Consider the following 14,569-nt stretch of genomic DNA (forward strand, 5'->3'; position numbering starts at 1 on the left):
ACACTGTTCTATACTTAACTAATGGGTCCTGTGACACGAACAGACTGATGGGCATCACTCCTTTGTGAATTAACACCCGCTTGATCAGTTTAGAATGGAGAGAGATAGTCTCTCACTTGGTCAGAACGAGACAGCCTAAACAGTCTGGAAATGTGTCTGCACGTTCGACCTTAAGCATACAAAAATATTATGAAATTTACCTCTGGGAAAATCAAATGAACTTAAATATGTCTTTCAAGAAATCGTGTTACGCGATATTACCCTAGCAACCGTGCAGGCAGTGATGTGAGGTACTCATAGATCGCCATTACATTCAGATCTCAAGGTACTGTTGCTAGGTAACAATGCGCCACACATTTTATTACATGACAGTATTTCATTTACCGGGTGAATTGGCCGTGCGGGTAGGGGCGCGCAACTGTGAGCTTGCATCTGGGAGAGGGTGGGTTCGAATCCCACTGTCGGCAGTCCTAAAAATGGTTTTCCGTGCTTTCCCATTTTCACACCAGGCAAATGCTTGGGCTGAACGTTAATCAAGACCACGGCCGCTTCCTACACACGCTTATGCCTTTTCTATCCCACGGTGGCCATAAGACCTCTCTGTGTCGGTGCCACGTAAAGAAAATTGTAAAAAAAAAAAACCTATTACAGAAATTTTTGGATGACCCGGAGCTCTAAGACATGTTCGTAAGTAAACTTGGAAATATGACACAAAGAAATTAAATATTGTCAAAAAATTTCTTACAATACCCGCAAGGAACTGTCCAAATTCCTATTCCAATTTCCGTTTCATTTTGACATTTCTTTGTTCGCAAAATACGTTATCTTCAAGCACAACATATTTCTAAGGAAATGATATCTAACATAACCAAACACAAACAAAATCACTGGACATGTATCCTATCTGCCCTTCCTTGGTCGAGTCTTGTTCTTTTCCGGCCCTGAGGCCAAAGGAGTATTTCATTTTCACGCCCTTCGTGGTCTTTCTCTTTTCTTTGCCGATACCTTCCTTATCAATCAATCAATCAATCAATCAATCAATCAATCAATCAATCAATCAATCAATCAATCAATCAATCAATCAATCAATCAATCAATCAATCAATCAATCAATCAATCAATCAGTCAATCAGTCAATCAATCAATCAATCAATCAATCAATCAATCAATCAATTTGCATTTAGGGCAGTTGCTCAGGTGGAAGATTTCCTATGTGTTGTGTACCTAATCTTTTCTTAAATAATTGCAAAGGATTTGGAAATTTATTGAACATCAACCTCGGTAAATTATTCCAATCCCTAATTCGTTTTCTTATAAACGAATATTTGTCCCAATTTGACGTCTTGGATTCCAACATTGTCTTCATATTGTGATATTTCCTAATTTTGAAAACATCATTCAAACTTATTCGTGTACTAATGTTATTCCACGCCATCTCTCCACTGACAGCTCGGATTAGTCGAGGATCTCCTTTCTTCCAAATCTTTCCAACCCAAACTCAGCAACATTTTTGTAACGCTACTCTTTTCTCGGAAATCACCCAAACAAATCGAGCTGGTTTTCTTTGGACTTTTTCCCCGTTCTCGAATCAAGTAATCCTGTTGTGGTTCCCATACACTGGAACCATACTCTACTTGGGGTCTTACCAGAGCCTTATATGCCCTCTCCTTTACATCCTTACTACACCTTCTAAACACCCTCATAATCATGTGCAGAGATGTTTACCAAGCCCGTTTACGTGATTACCCCAATGAAGATCTTTCCTTAATAATGTTATTGGCTTTCCGCCCCACTAAATAAATTTACGGTTTTCAAGGACGCCGTGATGCCGAAATTTAGTCCTGCGGGAGTTCTTTTACATGTCAGTAAATCTACCGAGACGAGGCTGTGCACCTTCAAATGCCACCGAACTGGGCCAGAATCAAACCTGCCAAGTTGGGTCAGAAGGCCAGTGCCTCAACCGCGTGAGCTACACAGCCCAGCAGAGATCTTTCCTTATATTAACACCTAGGTTTTACAGTGATACCCATAAGGAACTCCTATCCCATCAATGCTGCAATGAAAACTGAGAGGACGTTTTCTATTAGTGAAACTTTTCACCCCGTTTACCATCTGATATCCATCTCAACATTATCGAGGTCACATTGCAGTTGCTCATTACTCCATACAGTATAACATCATCCGCAAAAAGCCTTATCTCTGATTCCAGTTCTTTACTCATATTATTATAACACTTCTATTTTAATTCTCACTATACGTACAGTACTCAATCTAAGATACCCTCCGCACAACTTACCTTTTCGTAGGATTGCAGCAAATGATTTCTTCTAAGCATCGATTCATGGGGAATGTCCCTTTTGTTATATTTTTCAAGAAATCTATAATCGGGTTGTCTACTTTTCTCTATGAAATATCGGCGGCTATGATTGCGACACACAATACGGAAAAGAAAGCGTGGCAGAAAATTAATCTTCCATCTGCGGTAGAGGATGAATCAGTGGCTTCAATAGCACACTTTTACACCTCTTGTGGATGGGGAACGTAAACGATGACCACACCCACGGTATCCCCTGCCTGTCGTAAGAGGCGACTAAAAGGGAGGGGGGCGAAAAAAGGATGATGATTTTGAAACCATGATATTACGTGTGATTAGTACCACTATGTGAGGAACAGCATGAGTCCACGTTATCTGCCATTAGTACCACTATGTGAGGAACAGCATGGGTCCACTTTACCAGTAATCAGTACTATTATGAGGGGTCGGTGACCTGAATTCTCACCCCTGTGCACAGCAACCATCAGCGATATATATTTTTGCTTTGGAAGCTGTCCCTTTTTACGTTCAAACCATTGTTTTAAGTTATTTCATGGAAAGGTGGGGCATTGCGGGTCGGATCCACTGACTGTTTTAAGTTCTGTTTTTCCTAGTGGCTTTACGTCGCACCGACACAGATAGGTGTTACGGCGACGATGGGATAAGAAAGGCCTAGGAGTTGGAAGGAGGCGGCCGTGGCCTTAATTAAGGTACAGTCCCAGCATTTGCCTGGCTTGAAAATGTAAAACCATGGCAAACCATCTTCAGGGCTGCCGACAGTACGATTCGAACCCACTATCTCCCGGATGCAAGTTCACGGCCGCGCGCCTCTAACCGCACGACCAACTCGCCCGGTGTTTTAAGTTCATAATAATTTTTCATCGTCGTCTTTTCGATTTCTAGTCAGTGGATGGATATTGGAATTTTAATAATCATATCATTACGCTTCATCACGTACCATTAGGGTCTGATGACCTAGATGTTAGGCCCTTCAAACAACAACAACAACAATCATCATCATCATCATTATCATCACACTTCTGCAACTTTACTTCTTTGCCGTTTTCACATCCAGTTTCCTGCAGCGGACGTGCACAGTGACCTGATGTCGTTCTAAATACAGCACTATGCGTAGAAGCAGTGATTCACTGCCATTCCCTTATGCGGGGATTCCATAATTGTCTTACCCGTTTAACACGTCATTAAGGAAGTTTGTCGTTTCCTAGTGAAAGGTCTCAAATTCCATAACCCCCTTTGGGCGGGGGACGCAGATGAAGAATAAACCCACAGAGTTCCCTGCCTGTTGTAACAGGCGACTAAAAGGGGCGACCAAGTGATGATGGATCTTGAACCATGAGATTACCTGTGATTAGTACCACTGTATGAGGAACACCATGCATCTACGTTACCTATAAATGGTGCCATTACGTGAGGAGCACCATAGGTCTGCGTTACCTATGAATTGTGCCATTACGTGAGGAGCACCATAGGTCTGCGTTTCCTATGAATTGTGCCATTACGTGAGGAGCACCATAGGTCTGCGTTTCCTATAAATGGTGCCATTACGCGAGGAGCACCATAGGTCTGCGTTACCTATAAATGGTGCCATTACGCGAGGAGCATCATAGGTCTGCGTTACCTATGAATGTTGCCATCACACGAGGAGCATCATAGGTCTGCGTTACCTATGAATGGTCCATTGCGTGAGGAGCATCATAGGTCTGCGTTACCTATGAATGGTGCCATTACGTGAGGAGCACCATAGGTCTGCGTTACCTATGAATGGTGCCATTACGTGAGGAGCACCATAGGTCTGCGTTACCTATGAATGGTGCCATTACGCGAGGAGCATCATAGGTCTGCGTTACCCATGAATGGTGCCATTACGTGAGGAGCATCATAGGTCTGCGTTACCCATGAATGGTGCCATTACGTGAGGAACGCTGTAGGTCTGCGTTACCTATGAATGGTGCCATTACGTGAGGAACACCATAGGTCTGCGTTGCGTGTGATTGGTACCACTATGTGAGGAACACCACGGTTCTGGGCTTCTCCCGTGATTAGTACTACTATGTGAGAAACACCACGGTTCTGGGCTTCTCCCGTGATTAGTACCACTATGTGAGGAACGCCATGCGCCTACGTTACCTATGAATGGTGCCATTATGTGAGGAACATCATAGGTCTGCCTTACGTGTGATTAGTACCACTATGTGAGGAACACCACGGTTCTGGGCCTCTCCCGTGATTAGTACCACTGTGTGAGGAACGCCATGCACCTACGTTACCTATGAATGGTGCCATTATGTGAGGACATCATAGGTCTGCCTTACGTGTGATTAGTACCACTATGTGAGGAACACCGTGAGTCTATGTTAATTGAGATTAGTACCGCTACATGAGGAACACTGTCGTTCTACTTTGCCTGCTATTAGTACCATTATCAGGGGTCGGTGACCTGGATTTTGGACCCCTTCAGATAACAAGCATAATCAATTTAGGATTTAGTTTTGGAAGCAGTCCCTTTTTCAGTTTATACCATTGTTTTATGGGAAGGTGGGGCTTTACGGGTCGGATCCACTGATTGTTTTAAGTTCATAATCTTTGTTCATCGTCTTTTTGAATTCTAGTCAGTGGATAGGTTTTGGAATTTTCTTAACTTTCAATATTGTGAGCTGGATGTGCTGACTATTTTAAATTCATATTCATTCATTCATTCTTCATCACCATGCTTTAATTTCTGGTCAGTGGACAAATTTTGGAATTTTAATTGTCATTACATTTCGCCTGATCTCGTACCATTAGGGGCCGATGACCTGGATATTAGACCACTTTAAACAAAAAGCATTAGACTATCATCATCAAATTCTATACCAGTCTGCAGGAAATTCCAAGCTCCCGAAACGTTTTTTTAAAACTGCAGTATGATGATTTCGAATACTATAAGAATATGAAAAAAAGAGAGGGGAAATGATCTGAACGGGGCAGTTTAAGGCATCAGAGATTAAAATAGGTACTGACTTATCAGATAGGCAAAATACCACGACGTAGTTATGACCCACAAGAGATACTGTGAGCTCAGCCTCCTCAGCATTCAAAGTGTCACCATGGATATTGTTACGGGGATACCGTGGTGGACAGGGGTGAAAGAAAGGTGCGGGCATGAATGGGTGGATAGAAAAAAGATTAAATAGCAATTTAAAAATTTAAATTCTGGAATATATTTCAGTCCTCGTTTTTTTTTCTTTTCACCTTTACACTTTGCTAAGCAAATAACAAATAATCAGGTGCAAGGTCTAGCTCGTGAGCTGGAGAAACATTATAAGAAAAGTCTAGAACATGATTTAACCACCTGAGCATGAAGCTCCCCAGTTATAATTTTAAGAAGAGCACCACTGCTGTGTTCAATAAATACTCAAGGAGACTGAGCTCCGAAAATTTACAACAGTAGAAGGAGCAAATTGCTCCACACAATTAGGCCTACTCACTAGGAGACTATTCTCGAACATTTCTCAGTTCCAGGCCTTCTTTAAGGCACAATCTACATTAAACAAAAAACAACAGTAGACACGGTCTTATTTGCTCAACAGTCTAAATTACATAGGAAAACAGAATGAAAATAGTGAACTTTAACAGGGGCAATAAGTGCCCATTCTTCCCGGCCTTGGTTAAAAAATAAAAGGTTGAAGTTACTGGCTGAAATTCCAAATGTTAGGAACCGAACACTTGCACTGCTCTGGAATTCACCAGAACATCATTTAAACACTACGTAGGCTTACAGAGGTTAACGGAGGTGACTACACGGAAATAAAACTTTAACTTACAAAATTAAGAGGTAGATTTTACAGATTACAAAATCATAGTCACCTCAATATCAAGTTGAGAGGGAATACAAGAGGGTAACTCACTCCTTATTCGCTGAGTTCTTCAGACTGTTTGAAAATTTACGTTGAGAAATAGAAATTGCCTTAAGAAAGAAATATGAAACCTTCCCCTCGGGCTATCTTTCAGAGACTATTACATGATTACACGGAGTCTGCAATTACCTTGAGGTGGTGGACCTCCCGGCGATGGACGAGGCAGCCCTTCCGCTTCCTCCGCTAAACCTCTTGACTGGGGCGATCCAAAGACAACATGGCCCGAAATGCCCCAGCTTTTATAGTGGAGAGGAAGGTTCCAGGTTTCTCTGGGCCGAAGCCCTGACACACCCGCAATTACCATTGGACAATCAAATAAATATCAACATTTTCTCATTGATGAATTAAATAAGTGTACGAAATTTCTTATTGGCTACAACATTATGTTGGCGGGAAGAGATAGAAGTGTTGATAACTTTAGAACACCTAAAACAATTTACAAATAATTCAGTTTTACCAACTAATGATTACTAAATTTCTCTTTAAATTTAATTTTCCATCCTCTCACAAGAGGGATTACCTAGGTTGAGAGTAGAGACCTCTGTCGAAAAACATTCAAACTTCTTCTACTACATAGTTTAAAGCGCAAGTGTCAGATGGTCTTCTAAAAGGCGCTTAAATTAAATGCACGGAGCGGGTGTACCTCCGGTACAGATATTATTGAAATCGTCAGTCCCTTTGCATCTCAGAGAGTATTCTGCATGGTCCGCTTTCCTTAGAATCAAATGTGAGCACAGCAACGTTTAAAAAATGTAAAGACGAAAGATAACAGTACAGTCGAAACCGTTTATAACGACTCCGAAGGGACCAAAAATTAACGGTTGTTATAGGTGATAATCGTACAAACCGGTTATAACGACTCCCAAGGGACCAAAAATTAACGGTTGTTATAGGCGATAGTCGTACAAACCGGTTATAACGACTCCCAAGGGACGAAAAATTAACAGTTGTTATAGGCGATAGTCGTACAAACCGGTTATAACGACTCCCAAGGGACGAAACATTAACGGTTGTTATAGGCGATAGTCGTACAAACCGGTTATAACGACTCCCAAGGGACGAAACATTAACAGTTGTTATAGGCGATAGTCGTACAAACCGGTTAAACGACTCCCAAGGGACGAAAAATTAACAGTTGTTATAGGCGATAGTCGTACAAACCGGTTAAACGACTCCCAAGGGACGAAAAATTAACAGTTGTTATAGGCGATAGTCGTACAAACCGGTTATAACGACTCCCAAGGGACGAAACATTAACAGTTGTTATAGGCGATAGTCGTACAAACCGGTTAAACGACTCCCAAGGGACGAAAAATTAACAGTTGTTATAGGCGATAGTCGTACAAACCGGTTAAACGACTCCCAAGGGACGAAAAATTAACAGTTGTTATAGGCGATAGTCGTACAAACCGGTTATAACGACTCCCAAGGGACCGCCAATTAACGGTAGTTACAGTATAAGCGATAGTCGCAAAAACCGGTTTTTTGTTGTTGCAAAAATGCCATATTTGTAAGTTTCAGGCTGCACAATGACACGTTTTATTAACAAAATAAGGTTAACGCTTGAAAAAATGTGAAATAAATGCTGTACTTGCAATATTTAGTGTGGGACTGAGAGGAATTATTCTTCTAATGTTACACAGTGCGTACAGAAATAATATGTCAACAAAATATAAAATAGTACGTGAGGGAAGAAGTAGAGAAATGTACATTGATAATTAATGTCACACACGATCTTTGCTAATAAATGAGATGTTCTCTCTGTCCTTCCAAATTGTAAGAATCATTGAGTGTGGTACACCCAAGTCCTTCGCGATACTGACGTTTGTTTCCCCTTTTTCTAATCGCCATATTATTTGTGACTTTCTTCTCTTTGTTTTGCGACATCTTCACAGTGATATTGCCTCGACTATTTTACATAGACTGATTTTAAATCTACAATCGACTGAAGACAAGAGTTTTTTTAAAGAGACAACAATCGTCAAACGCGCAACAAACAAACAAACAAACAAACAAACAAACAAACAAACAAACAAACAAACAAACAAACAAACAAACAAACATCAGAATTGGACATCATAGTCGATACATTCCTCCGAAAATGTGACAAAATACGCCGTTTTATACGTGTACCGGCGGTACACCCGCTCCGTACATTTAAAACTAGCGCCTTGTATAAGGCCCTCTGAAACATAAACGTTGAAACAACTAGAACAAGAAATTTGAACATTTCTCAACAGATGTCGCTACTATAAACTTATGTCGTGCCTTCTGTGGTGAAGATGAACTATAAAAATTCAAGAGTAATTTTGTATAAAGGTTTCCTAAACTGGAATGTTTAGTGTTTGTTTTTGATGTTCAAAAGTTATCGACACTTCTATCTCTTCCCGCCAACTTATGACGTTGGCCAATCAAAAATTTTATACATTTATTCACCAATGGCAAAATTTTTATATTTATTTGATTATCCAATGAAAATTGGGGTGTGTCAGGGCCTAGGCCCAGAGTTTTCTGCATATTTTCTGACCAGGTTGTCTTAGTGATCGCTCCAATTTAGAGTGTTTTCGTAACGGAGGCGGGGGATGCCTCATCAATCTTCGCGAGGTCCACCAGCTCAAGTTAATGGGCGATCTGTGATAGTCTTTCAAAGCTAGCTCAAGGGGAAGGTTTCAAATCTTTGGTAATGTAACTTTATTTTCTAAAATGTAAATTTCAAACTTTAAATGTAAATTTCAATCAAGCCGAAATAACCGAAATCAGGGAATAGATAGCGAGGTACCCTCTCGCGTTCCCTCTCAACTTGATTTTGAGGTGACTATGATTTTGTAACCTTTTCTATCTTGTAATTTTTGTAACTCAAATATTTTTCTCCATCTAGTCACCTCCGTAGTATCGGTTTAGCATCTGTAACGTCGGGCCGTAAGCCCAAATAGAATTTTATGCATTTGATGTAAATTTTAAGGAGCGCAAGCGTTCGCCTCCTCACCATTTTGGTGTTTGGGCCGGTAATTTTTTTTTTTTTTTGCTAGTTGCTTTACGTCGCACCGTCACAGATAGGTCTTATGGCGACGATGGGACAGGGAAGGGCTAGAAGTGGGAAGGAAGCTACTGTGGCCTTAATTAAGGTACAGCCCCAGCATTTGCCTGGTGTGAAAATGGGAAACCACGGAAAACCATCTTCAGGGCTGCCGACAGTGGGGTTCGAACCTACTATCTCCCGAATACTGGACACTGGCCGCACTTAAGCGACTGCAGCTATCGAGCTCGGTGCCGGTAATTTTAACCTTTTGTTTTTACCAAAGGCCTTGTAGAATGGGTACTTTTTACCCCTGTTTAACTCTATTCCATTCTTTTCATGTTAAAGATACCAGACTGTTGAGCAGTTAAGACAGTGAATATTGTTTAATTTTGTTAAATGTAGGTTGTGCCTTTGATAGAACTGGAAAGTGTGAATTTTCGGAAATATATTACTAAGGTTAAATTTGTAGAGCAAAGATGCTCTTACTAGTGGCGTAAAAGAAATTTGGAGATCCGTCTCCTTCACTATTGGTCTCAGCCGGACACGACTTCACGACATCGCTATCGCCGCAATACGAGGTTCAGTGACCATACTCCGCAATCATCTATATAACATCCGAAGAACCGTATTGCAAATATATTCCTGAGCCTTTTGGTGAATCTTCTACCTGGCAGACTAGCAAAGTCAACAGTAACTTTGAAGACAAAATACTGTGTAGTAGACATACTTTGTCCTTGTGGCAGCCTCCGCATGGGGGAATTTGTAATAATAATAATAATAATAATAATAATAATAATAATAATAATAATAATAATAATAATAATAATAATTGAAGGGAGCAGTAGTGCTCAGGTAGGGAGCTACAACCTCCGCCAGTAAATTTGTTATCTCATCATTCAAGACCTCTCTAAAAGTGTTTATCAAGCTTACGAGTTGAAATGAAATGGCGAATGGCTTTTAGTGCCGGGAGTGCCCGAGGACAAGTTCGGCTTGACAGATGCAGGTCTTTTGATTCGACTACCGTAGGCGACCTGCGCGTCGTGATGAGGATGAAATTATAATGAAGACGATACATACACCCAGCCCCAGTGCCAGCGGAATTAACCAATTATGGTTAAAATTCCCGGCCCTGCCGGGAATCGAACCCGGGACTCCTGTGGCCAAAGGCCAGCGCGCTAACCATTTAGCCATGGAGCCGGACAGCTTACGAGTTAAACTTCTGTAACTGATTGTTAATTACTAGACAAAGTATTCAGATTTGAAAAGGAGAACAAAAGGGAAAGGTTAAGAAAGGAAATATAACTGCCAATTTTAACGTTTTAATTCAATCTTTTGACTTTCATATATCCACCCATTCAAGCCCGCACCTTCTTTCACCTCTGTGATCCAGAATATCTCAGTAACAATACGATATGTCGCAATACACAGCTTCGACTGCATTTACTTTTTACGTTGTAATTCAATCCCCATTACATTTTTTTTGGTAGTGGCATTACGTCGCACCGACACAGATAGGTCTTATGGAGACGATGGGGTAGGAAAGGCCTAGGAGTTGGAGGGAAGCGGCCGTGGCCTTAATTAAGGTACAGCCCCAGCATTTTCCTGGTGTGAAAATGGGAAACCACGGAAAATCATCCTCAGGACTGCCGACTGTGGGATTTTATTTTTATTTATTTATTTATTAATGTCTTTCTGTACATGGCGGGGCTCAGGCTATGAAGCCTGCTATTATGCCAAACCATATAATTATGCACCTGTATAAACATAATATACTGAACATTATAACTACTTAAAAAATAAGTTAATTATAATTTAAAGTTAATGTGAAATGTAATTTGTATGAAATGTAAAGCATCATAAAAATCATTTTAACATTTTAAAATTAATTTATAATAATTACTATTATTAGAGCTATATCTCGAAAAATATAAACTATAATGTTTCTAACCTTACATTGACATTTTATTCATTTAACTTAATAATCTAAAATTTAAGGGTACTTCTAAGAGTAAATCAATCTGAGTGTAGGTAAAATTTCCAGCACATTCTTCTGAATAGCTTTAGGTTGCTTATGTCTCTAATTTCAGCCGGGAGAGAATTCCAGGAACGTATGGTCCCCGGTACAAATGACTTGTTAAACGTACTACTGTGATGAGTGGGGATGGACAGCAGGGTTTGTACTGATGACCTTGAGGGTGTTCTGCTTGAGGGAGAGAGGTAGTTGAAATCTGTTCTCAGATAATGTGGTTTACCTGTTCGCAGTATTTTGTGAAGAAGAGAAACAGCATGGTATTTACGTCTATCACATAATCTTAACCAGGGCAGCTGATGGAGGAATGGGCTGATGTGGGAATGGAGCGGAACATTTAGAATGAATCGAATGCAGGCATTATGCGCCCGTTGAAGTTTAGAACCAAGTGAACAACTTATGTTATTATAGACTACATCACCATAATCAAATATTGGTAGTATTAGTCCTTGAATAAGCAGTTTCCTGGTTTTGACAGGTAGAAAATCTCTCAGTTTGTATAGTGAGTGTAATGAACCGAATACACGTTGACAAATTTTTGTTACGTGCTCTGACCAACTTAAATACTTATCAAAAATTATTCCAAGGTTCTTAACAGAGTCTTTCAGTGCTATAGGTGTTTCATTGATCTTGACAACCGGTACGTTGATGCTTTCTAACTTGGCATGCGCTTTTCTAGATCCTATTATGATGGCTTGCGATTTTAATGGGTTTACTTTCAGGCAGTGGCTACTAGTCCATTCGTTAATGTTAAATAAGTCTTCGTTTAATTTCATGGTTGCTTCTTGTATGTCATTCGGCTTGGTATGAATAAACAATTGGATATCGTCAGCGTATAAGTGATATTTACAGTTCGTCAGTTGTTCTGATAGGTCATTCATGTATAGGGAGAACAGAAGTGGTGATAACACCCCACCCTGTGCTACCCCCATCTCAGTATTTCGCCACCTAGACACATTGTCTCCCACTGACACACATTGTTTACGTCCACTGAGATAGGAACGTACCCAGCATAATACATTATTAGAAAATTTCATCATTTCTAATTTAGCTAGTAAAATGTCTTTATCTACGCAATCAAATGCCTTTGTAAGGTCGAGAAGAGTAAGAATTGTCATTTGTCCGTTATCCATTGCTAGCTGAATGTCGTTAGTTACTTTTACTAATGCTGTGCTGGTACTGTAGTTCGATCTAAACCCTGATTGATATCTGTCGAGTAAGTTATGATGTAAGAGATAGGCTGTCATTTGTTTGTGTACTAGTTTCTCCAGTACTTTTCCTAGTACAGGGAGAATACTAATAGGGCGGTAATCGTCAAGGGTTGTGGGGGTACTGTTTTTCTGCAAGGGTCGGATGATGGCATTTTTCCAGTTCCCAGGAAAGATTCCCGTCATAAGAGAGGTGTTAATAATATGCGTTATTGTAGGAAGAATGATGTCTAGAATTCTTCTTAAAAGGGACAGGTTTATTCCATCGTGTCCAGTAGACTTTGATTTTATGTCATTAAGGGCGCTCTTTACATCACCTGGAGTCACGTGAGAGAAGTAGAATGTTTCACCACCATGCTTTCCCTTTGAAAATATTCTGTCAATAGTGGCTCTCTTGGTATTTCCGTTCGTCTGGACGTTTCTTGAGCTAAAATACTCATTCAGATCATCCAAAGGTACATTACAGTTACTGTCCTTTGTCTTCGTTTTACTTAGACCCATATCTCGGAGAGTCTTCCATGCAACAGCAGAGTCACGTGTATTTAAAATTTCGTACGAGTAGCGTATTTTAGCGTTTCTTATCATCTGCGTGGTTTTATTTCGAAGTTTTTTATAATTCTCAAAATTTTCCTGCGCTGGATGTTTCACGTAGTAGCTATAGGCTGAGTCCCTATCTTTCATTTTATCACGAATTTCTTGATTGAGCCACGGGTTAGAGGGTCGCTTTACTCGAGCAGTACGTAATGGGGCATGTCTGTCGTATAAAGTTAAGAGAAGTTCGTTAAAATGAGATACTTTGTCGTCAATGTCCTTTATATACTGAATTGTGTGCCATGGTGTGCTCAGAGCGTCCTCAATGAGAGCTTCGTCGTTCAAATTTTTGAAATCCCTGTATTTGATTATCTTAGGCCTGTATTTTGGACATTTTAAAGAGTATGCAGCGTAAATCATGTCATGGCGGGAAAGGCCTGGCACAGGCATCTGTCCATGTGTCAATATACGGTCATTATTGTTTGCAATGATTAGGTCGAGGAGTGTGTGCGAGGTTGCAACATGGTGTGTGGGTTGCAAGGGCAGAATTGTCATATTAATTGATTCAAACATGCATGTCAGTCGCCTAGTCTCAGTGGTTTCATTTTTCAGGTCAGTGTTGAAGTCTCCCATTAAAATCATATGTTCATACCTGAATATTAAATCCTGTAGCGCTTCTTCTAAATCTGTGATGTTTCCAGTCTTCGGTGGGCGGTACACTACACCGAGTAAACACTTCGTACCACGAATTTCAATTTCTACGAACAAGAACTCCGCTCTGTGAGAGTATTCACTTGGCGATTTAAATATTACCTTGTATTTCAAATCATCGCGTATAAATATTCCGACTCCGCCTCCAGGCTTTCCCTCTCTGTCGTTCCTAATTAAAGTGTATCCACTCATTTTAACCAGCGCTGAAGGTATAGATTGACGCAGCCATGACTCTGAAATCATTATAGCATGCAGATTACAGGTTGAAAATATTTCGGAGAATTCTGAGAAATGTGGGACAATGCTCTGTGTATTGACATGTGCTATTTGTAGAGAAGTAGGGTAGGGCGCAAGAATGTCTTTGAGACGGTTAGCGGTATTCTGCGAGGGGGCTGGCACGACAGGGTAATGACCTGCCTGGGACAGTGGTGAAAGGAGGCTGAAATTAGAGACATTTGTTTCCTGGTTGCTAAATGTTGCCAACTTGAAAGTTAAATGATGACAACTGATAGTAAGAAGTACCTACTACAACTATAATATTATCACCTAATCAAAAATACAACTATGTGGAAAATTAACTTAAGTGAATTAAAATAACTATGGCGGTCCTTATATTACACAGAGTCTGCTCGTGACTAGCGAATACTGTTCAAATCTGAACGATTAGTTATGGCTATTTTACGGTTCCCTTGTTTTACGTATACGATCCCATCTCTAGACCATACGTTCTGGACGGTAAATTTTGCGACAGCGTCCTGAAGAAGTCGGAGTCTTGCTGGAGTTAGGTCCTCGCGGATGGTTTTATTCGTGCCCTTAAGTTTCTTTTTGTTCGTGAACATA

The 14,569-nt window shown here is 40.4% G+C and overlaps 1 protein-coding gene across 3 annotated transcripts in view; it reads right to left on the reverse strand.

Moving 5' to 3' along the window:
- LOC136872067 (leucine-rich repeat-containing protein 15) overlaps positions 1–14,569 on the reverse strand; it is a 444,903-nt gene that overhangs the window by 95,192 nt on the left and 335,142 nt on the right. The window lies entirely within an intron of this gene.

Source organism: Anabrus simplex, chromosome 4, assembly GCF_040414725.1.
Source record: "Anabrus simplex isolate iqAnaSimp1 chromosome 4, ASM4041472v1, whole genome shotgun sequence".
Lineage (NCBI taxonomy): Eukaryota > Metazoa > Arthropoda > Insecta > Orthoptera > Tettigoniidae > Anabrus > Anabrus simplex.